The sequence below is a fragment of the Osmerus mordax genome, chromosome 23 (genome assembly GCF_038355195.1).
Source record: "Osmerus mordax isolate fOsmMor3 chromosome 23, fOsmMor3.pri, whole genome shotgun sequence".
NCBI lineage: Eukaryota > Metazoa > Chordata > Actinopteri > Osmeriformes > Osmeridae > Osmerus > Osmerus mordax.
In genome coordinates, this window is record NC_090072.1 from 6,785,353 (window position 1) to 6,794,454 (window position 9,102).

The following is a 9,102-nucleotide window of genomic DNA, read 5'->3' on the forward strand; positions in this document are numbered from 1 at the left end:
AGGGGTGTCTATCTTTAAGTGGGTGTCTCTCTTTCCTTCCCTCTCTTCTACACTTTCCTGACTCTGTGGCTGCCGAACTGTCCATCTCTATCTTCATTCAGATATGTTTATCTCGTTCTCTCTCTCCCTGGCTCTCTCCACCTCCCTCCCCATGTCACTCTCTGACTGTGGGGTGAGAGACGACAGTACTTCATGCTGTCCATTGGTGAGAAAAAGTGTGCGCGCACACACACACGCACACACTTGCGTTTAATCCCTAATTTGATAACCTACGAGTTTGTGGGATCATCGCTTGATTGCTGTATTCATCGTCACGCCACCAATCCTCCTACTGGACAAACAAACAAACACACACACACACACACACACACACACACTGCTGCAGTCAGTGTACCAATGGGTGGGACATAATTCCTAAATATAGCTACTGCATTTTGGGATCAACTAGTCATTATTAATCAATGGTCGACACTTGCGTGTAATCTACGACAGGATCCACAGGGTCATATGTCCCCTAACGCACAGCTCAATGTTGTGTTAACCTTTCACAGGTTGGAAAAGGAAGAAGGCCCTACCCAGGCATTCCAACACACACACAGACACACACACACAGACACACAGACACAGCTAGAGAGTGTCCAGTTTCAGTGGCTTTGGAACATACTTGGAATGTTTCTCCCGGCGGGACAGACTGTTGAGCACATGTGAGGACCGGGCTGAGACAGGTAGGGGATTAGCTGCTGGGGTATTGAGTTGCATTCCAGTTCACCTGGTATGTGTGACCTTGGATTCTCTCTGGCATCAGAGACTTCTCTCTCATGGAGATGTGCAGTCAGAGCACTAAGTGTGTTTAAGCATCTTCAATGCTTCGCATTTTGGGAGGCTCTTGGCTCAAAAGGAAATCAAAGGCCTGCCGCTATGTAGTCAGCCCTGCTAGCATTGTTAGCATGGTTAGCATAGTTAGCGTAGCCCCCGTTCCTCTGCGGCACTCGCGGGCCCCTGTAGTGGCTGCTCAGTGATGCGTGCTAGGTGTTTTCACGAGGCAAACTGCTGACTCAAGTCCTTTGATGACTCCGTTCCTGTTGACGGGCGACGTTCGGTCACTGAATCACAACATCTGGCTGCTGACATCAAATGTTCCTCTTCCAGCCAAATGAAAATAATGAGGTCGACTTATCAGTGCTGCTGTGTCTATCGCTGCTTTCAGAAATAGCACCCTGACCTCAATGGAAGGATAGATGTGCAGTTTTATATCTTGGAGCTATTTGTGCCGTCTTAATGCTTTTTGCCCGGACTACATTTAAACAGTAACCTGATCCATCATGTGCCTTGGGCTAAACTGGATTCTAACTATCTATATCATCTCTGGGAGAACTTTCTCATGCTGGGATCCAGACTGGGTTTATAGCCATGCGGGCTAATGGGAGAGGATGGAAGCTGGTTAGCTGTTATGGGTTCTTCTCAGCGGGGCTGGATTGACTGTGCTGAGTACAAGCCAGCACCCCCACCCTGTTATTAATGATGGCAGGGATGAGGGGGTGTGGGTAAATATATGGGCCGGGCAAAATAACTTACGGGCCTTTCGGAAATCCTCTTAGCACATTAATACGTTTGCAGACGGTACCGGGATTCATAGGCAGGACTATATATAAACGAGAGGGTCATCGCGATCGTGTTTTTTTTTTTGTGTCTGACTAAATATAAACAAGGCCGCGTCGACCGCGTGCTTTCAGTCTCGCCTCGCATGATGCAACTCCCCGAAAAGCGGCTGAAACACTTCTTGAAATATACATGAAAAGGAATGTACATGCTCGTCAGGGCCCGGACCACTTTGAAGACTGCACACCCGACCACCACCTGTCAACGGGAGACAAGTTCCCCCCCTCCCAAAAAAAAATAGCAAACGGAGAAAAGAAAGACGCGATGGAGGATAGATACGTGACACGTTAGAAAGACGACACATGCTGTGATAGTCCCCAAGAGTAGGAGTAGCATGCGTCGCCTTGCCAAACGCGTGGAGGTCTATTATGACGGGACGTCAATGAAATGTGCTCAGATTTCTCGGATTCAGCCCAACGCTGACGCCCGGCCACCGTGAGGCGAGGCGGAGATGATGTCCAGTAAAACAACGTCTAAAATAAACTCAGACTTTTTTCGCGCTGAGCTAAGAGCATATGTTCATGTGACAAGATGCCATCTCGCTATGCCATCTCGATATGCCAGCTAAAATCTCCTCGTGATCCAAGAACATCTAGCCAATAAAGTGCCTGTACGATTCTCCACAATATCTCAAAGGGAGTCTTGATAATCCACACATCTCTGACACAACTACTCTTTCCTGAAGTAGAACGTTCCAGAACCTACTGCCGCCCCGAACACCTACCTGCTCACCCACACACCTGCCTAACACCTACCCCACCCCTCCCCTTCCTCCGTAAAGAGAATATACTGGGTCTCTCATGGTACAATTCATCTTGTAATCCGCCGTAAAGCTGCTAAGCTTCCCTTGGTCTAAATGAATGGAGAGTCACAGAGAGCAGATTGAGACTTGGTGCCCTGGGTCCATCAGACACTGCAGCGCTGACGCGAGACTGGGTGGGTGGATTGGAGAATGGAAGGAGTATTCCTTGTTTTTGTGAGGTGTGTGTGTGTGTGTGGGTGGGTGGAGGGGAGTCCGTCTGGCTGCAGTCATATTGAGGGTGACTCGACTTGAGCCGATGTCCACTGCAGTGTTTCTGTCTGTCTTCACCCCTCACTCTGCCTCCCATCTCTCTCTCTCTCTATCTCTCTCTCTCTCTCTCACACTCTCCATCTCTCCCTCCCTCTCTTTCTCCGGCCGCCTCCAAATGGTAGTCATTACGCCGGACATGAAAAGTCGTTTTAGTTCCGCCTGGCTCCTTCAAAGCGGCCAGCTATAATTGCGGCATGAGCAGAGAGGAGGGGGAGGGGAGCGGTATGCAAGAACAGGATTCAAACGGATCCTCTTAACCCTGAAGTAGGATAATTTTCGATTCTCAAAAGGGGGAATCATAACGTCTTGATGAGGTCAGTCAGGCCAAAGCCTAAAGTGTGCTTTGATAAGGACCATGAAGTAAATAGCAGATGCTCCTACCAAGTACAGTCTATGCGGATGTCGGGTACGGTGAGAAGGCGAGCATGAATTTAGGGAGTGGGGTGGGGAGAGGGAGGGAGGGAGGGAGGGAGGGAGGGAGGGAGGGAGGGAGGGAGGGAGGGAGGGAGGGAGGGAGGGAGGGAGGGAGGGAGGGAGGGAGGGAGGGAGGGAGGGAGAGATAAAAGGAGGAAGAGAGAGTCTGTGTGATGTGTTGGCCAAACAACACCATTTAGACCAGGGCTTTGGCTTGAGTGTCCAATTAGTTATGTGACGAATCCCAAAGTTGAGGATGTGTCACTTGAAAGACCGCTAGTGGGGATTTTCAAATGATGAAAATCCATCGGTGGCAAATGCGCTCCTCAGTCGCGAAATGACTGTGCTCCGAAGTCAGCGCACTTTTCAAATGGAATCCTCCCCTCCTGTAGGTAAGTCAACTGAAATGGACAGCAAATGATCAGGAACGTTAAATCGTATGTTCTTCCCTTGTTCCTTATGCAAAGCCGGCCGTGTGCTTTCGCCTATTGCCTCCAAATGATGTGGAGTCCTTAAAAGAAATTAAAGAGATTATGCACTGAAAATAGGATTGGAAGACGACAAACTCTGGAGGCACCCGGCACAGGGAGGGCCATCAGACTCAACTAGGCCCTTTCATCTATGATTCTCTGTGTGCGTTCGTGCGTGTTTCTCAGTGAGCGACTAAAATCTCAGTCCAGATAGTTTACAGTCGTTCCGGGTCTCAAGTATAGGTTGCGCTTGGGCCTGACAACGTCAGTCCTCACACCAGTCTGCGACGCCCGTCTATCTGGCACACCAGCACCAGGCAGCGTAATTGCTCGCGGGAGAAAGGTGGGACTTTCAACCCGGGGGTTCCATTTCCAGCGCCTGCCCACAGGCCTTTATCACACCCCTCCGTTTCGAAATGGCTCGCGGGCAAAAACTACAGAGCACCTCAGAACAGAGTGTGGTTTCTTGCAGAGTCATTCCCTTTTGAGTGAGGGGTGTAGGGGGGGGGGGAGGGGTGTAGGGGGGTGGGCATGGAGAGAGAGCGTATTTCTGTGCTAAATCACTTTTTTTTCTCCCTTCTCACGCCTCAGAAACAAATTTTAAAACTGTCATACTTTAATTGAAATTCCATCACTTGTGCGGCTGCTATTGTGGTATAATTTGATAAAGCCGTGTGACATGAATGCAGCGAGCTCTGCTGCTTTCCTTTCTTCTGCCGCTTTTATTTGCTCATTCGGTCCGTTATTTAAATTGACCCCTCAGTGGATTTAGTAATCTTCTCCCGGAAATAAATTAAAAATATTAGGAGGAACAAGTCAAAACACGGGCAATAAAGGAAACGCCGATTCACGTCTGGCTTCAACACGGAACACAGAGGGAACAAGTCAAACTAACTAACGGTGACTGTTCTACATTGCTAACAAGTGGGTGACGGCTGTTATCGGGAGATAGCATTCTGTTGCCATGGGTGCACGCCTTAAATGGAGGTCAAGGGCGGAATTCCATTCCTGTGCCAGTGCCACTGACCCACATCCCCCACCCACCACATACACACACACACACACAACTGGCTACAGGCGTTTGGCATCCATCATATCTGATGAAACCCAATCTGCCAGTGAAGGGCAGCTGCGCATGGAGTGGACTGCTGTCTTCCACCAATACAGACGTGCAGGGCCCCCCCCCTACAGGCTGGGGGTCTGCAGAGAGGCCTGGCCACGGCTGGAAGGAAGGAACCATGCTCTGTCTGAGGTGGGGAATACAGTCAGCTAGCTCTGACTGTATGGGAGAATGGAAGTGGTGTGTGTGTGTGTGGAGAGGGGGCAACTGCTTAATGCAGGTCTCAGTGCTGTGAGAGCGAGAGAGCGAGGGCGAGAGCGAGAGAGACAGAGATAAAGAGAGACAGAGAGAGAGAGAAGGAGAGATTTGGCAATGCAAGCACCCCCCTGCCAGACAATATTTATGGATCGGCTCTTTGCCCTGACAGGGTGACGGACAGTAGAGGTGATCCCGCCTGGGCGTGAAAACAGCCTTCTTATCACCCCAGCCAAGTGCTTCCTTGACTATCAATACAAAAAGTGATGTGGTTCCCCTTTATTTTGTGAAGGGGCTGAGCCCTGAGGCGTTTTCCTTTTCTCTTCTTTTTTTTGGTCAGGCAACCACCCTCAAAGCTGGTCGGGTGGAGGCAAGGGTTTCTGGAAGGAACCGCTGAAGTCGAGCAAATAGCTGTGTGAACGGAGGGAACAGCGAGCGTGGCAGGACGAGGCCGCGAGAGCCAAGGGTAAAGCCTTGATTACCTCATTACGCCGCGGGACTGCTCAGCGCTCTGCGAAATCAACCCGCTTTCTCATTTGTCACAACGCATCGAGTTGTGCTGTGCTGTTAAGCAGGCCGATGCCCCGGCCCGGACGCCACTCTCCCCACGCACACACAGGCCGCGTGCGCGTGGGCACGGCACGGCCGCACACGCGCCGCCTCGATAAGCCTTGCAGTCGATCCCTCGTCCCTATCTGACTGACTCACATACGCACACGTGGCGGTCGCTGCCCCCGCCATGTTTTGCGACGTGACCTCCAGCCCTTGGACTTCGTTGCCGCCAGCAGGGCAGTTCTGGGCCCCGCTGGCACAAACGGGTTCGATTCCAGCCCGGGGTGACAGGGCAGAGACGGCGGCAGGGGGATTGTTAGCAGACCTCGTTGGCACTCCATCCCTCCGCTCCCAACGAGCCGGCGCCCGGTAATTGCGGCCCCCGTGTTTACGTGTCCGTTCCTGCCATGGAAGTGTTGACTTCTCCTTCAGCGCTCGTAAAAGAAAAAAAGGGGGGCGGGGGCGGGGGGGAGGAGGTTGAGGGGCTGGCATAACAGAGGCGGTGCTCACACACACACACACCTCTCAAAAGCACCTTCTCAAACACACCTCCCCCCTTTTCCAGTGAGTCATATCCACTCAGACGACGGTGTGGTAGGATGGGTGGGGAGGGATTCTGGTTCTGGGTCAGCCAGGTGCTTCTGAGATAGACCAACACTTCAGGGTCCATCAGTCACTTCATATATGGCTATTCTGCAGTTAGATACTTAACTACAGCTGTTTCAAGATCAACCAGTGTTGCTTGGCATTGGGACAGTGCTTTGGAATTGCGCATTCAATTGTGTCTTGACATTCAAATGTTGCATGCTGGGAAGTACGGCTGGATTTATTCATTAGAGGGAAGCTAAACGCGTGGAAAATGTACCTCCCTAGAGGGGAGCACAATGTTGACTTTTCTTATTTTCCACCATGAAAATATCCCTGTGTCTCACCTTTTAACAGGCACAGCTGGAAAAGCTGGATACAGTTTCAGACCAAGCCTGGGCCAAACAAGTGTAGAAAGGAAGACAAGCTCAATTGTTCTTACTTCCCACAATGTAAAAAATAAATAAAATAAACATTCAGCAAGCTCTTCTCAAGTCTTCCCTGTTCAGACAGAAATAGCGCACGGCAACTCATATACAGTAGGCACCAAAAACAGCTATCTGGACTGTTAAATTTCAGTCAGGATTCTCAGTAGGCTATTCTAGATGAGCAACAACAATGAGGTACAAAATAAATACATTATTCACTAACAGCTATACATTTCGTCAAAGGCCTCAACAAGGACAACACGTCAAGGACAGGTTGAATATATATATATATATTTTTAAAGGCAGCAGCAATGCTTCTCCAACTGTGTCTGCTGTCTCTCCTGTGTGTGTGTGTGTGTGTGTGTGTGTGTGTGTGTGTGTGTGTGTGTGTGTGTGTGTGTGTGTGTGTGTGTGTGTGTGTGTGTGTGTGTGTGAGTGTGTGTGTGTGTGTGTTTGCGGGTGTGTGTTTGCGTGTGTGTGTGTGTTTGGTGTGTGTGTGTGTGTGTGTGCACGCAGGCTTGTGTGTAAGTGGGTGAAAATGGGGGCACTTAAACCTTCCAAGCACACAAACACATATTCATTTCGTCTCCTCTTTTGAGTGCTGCTGTCGCAACGGCAAAATTGGAAATCGAACGGGTAGCGACGGCACTAATTGTGCCGTGTCAAAATTGGGCAAGCGCTAATTGTTTGAGCCCGAGATTGTAAAGCATGTAAGACAGTGCTGGTGCTTGGGTGAGCTCTCTGAAAGTGCTTACTGCCTATGTAGTGAAGACGGCTTAAATAAACACACACGCACACCCACTGCACTTCGGGGCCATTTTCAACACCTCAATACCCCGCCCTCCATCGATCATTTAAACTACCATAAAAGGCACATTCAGAGCACATTCATTGATCAACTGACAATTTGAATATAATAGAATCCATATTTCAATATCTCCTTAGTAAGTCAGGAATTACATATAGCTTAAAAACAAGATCTACGCCTCTACAGACTACATACAGGCATACTGTCTCTCATTCTCAATTTTTTATTTGTTTTAATCAGTTGAGATTCATATATGTATTTATTTATTTTTCTAACCCGCATGTCCGTAGCCTACATTAATTCTACAGTTGAGGGCATTGGTAAAACGGAGATGAAGGAGAAAGAAACGGAGAGGCGTATTATCCAAGACGCCCTCCCGACTTAAGGTACCGTGGGGAATGAAAATCTCCTCTGATGGTCTTCTCACTGCACTGCATTCCGCTGTTTCATTATATGGTACGCAGTCCCCTAGCGGCTGAACCCGCACATTGAGCACAGGTGTTGTGCGCAATTCTACTGGAAAAAATGAAAAAGATCCACTTTCACCTGACTGATTAACGCGGTTTTGAAGGCATTCATACATGCGTCGTTTTGAGTCCTTTTAAACGTGAATATTTAAAACGTGTACATGTAAGACTTTCCCTCGACTACGACGAATGCAAGATGTGCTCCCAAAATACCACCAAGATAAGACCTAACGTAGTCTCCAGCGAGAAATAGGAATGCAGCGTTAAATAATATACTGGTTTGCAAAGAACTTTGTGCAATGTTTAAAAACAATACATTAATAAAGGTTACCACCTGGATGCAGACATCACGATTTGAATTATTCATGTTTATTCTAGTAGGTTAAGGCAACTTGAAAGGAAAGACTACAACCTGTCTAAATGGAAATATTGTAGCTATTGTCCTATCAGGTACAATAAAAAAAACGGAATTACCAGTGAGACATATGCTAGTATAGTGCATTACCGAATAATAAAACAGATTAGATTAATTGACAATATTACTACTTTTAAGTCATCTCTTTATAACAGCGCGATACAGTGGGACCTATGGAGTGTGCCCACTAAATAATCATTTAATAATACGAACACTCAAAATACGTTATTATGTAGGCTTCCTAAGAAGTATAGCCGATCCTGTATGACTTTAACATCAATACAAATTGACATACAAATGGAGACAATATCTCCAAATGTAACTGACATGGAATGCACACACATGTAGCCTATGTCAAATAGCCTATATGTTTCATGAAACATACGCCGTCCATTCACAGTTCATACTGTAACTGCTGGGACGACTTCATGCACTGTCTGGTGATATGTTCAAAACTCGACAGTTTTACTTGACATTACCATAAAAACACATACCTTATCATCATTTTTGCTCTCAGTCTTAGAACACGGTCTGTCCAGTTGTTATTAGTTGCGAGTTACATCCAGAATGACAGCCGAATGAGAGAAATAATCCGTCTACTACTCCTCTCTACCCTTTTAATTCGCTTTTATTTCGCCTCTTTCCCGGAGTTTTCTTCTTCTTGATAATGACAGTTTTTCAGTGCGATAGGCAAATCTTGACAACAAGCAAATTAACCAGTAAATCTTTCGGTGAAAACATGTGGAAAGTCTCCCTTAGTTCGTGCTCGTTATGCCTTCATAATTCAATGTGGAGAGACTGTACTTCTGGGTGCGTGGTGGCGGGGACACATTCTCTCTTGCCGAGACTCGTACACAGACTGCCCTGCTCCGGCACATACACCGAGAGGGGATGGAAAGGTGACGTCACTCATTGGG

At 48.1% G+C, this 9,102-nt stretch overlaps 1 protein-coding gene across 1 annotated transcript in view; it reads right to left on the bottom strand.

Moving 5' to 3' along the window:
• The window catches only part of LOC136967916 (receptor-type tyrosine-protein phosphatase delta-like), a 131,518-nt gene extending 122,647 nt beyond the window's left edge, over nucleotides 1–8,871 (bottom strand). The window contains exon 1 of the mRNA XM_067261915.1: nucleotides 8,680–8,871. The gene's annotated coding sequence lies outside the window, so the exon portion shown is untranslated. The remainder of the gene's footprint in view (nucleotides 1–8,679) is intronic.
• Nucleotides 8,872–9,102: the final 231 nt, after the last annotated feature.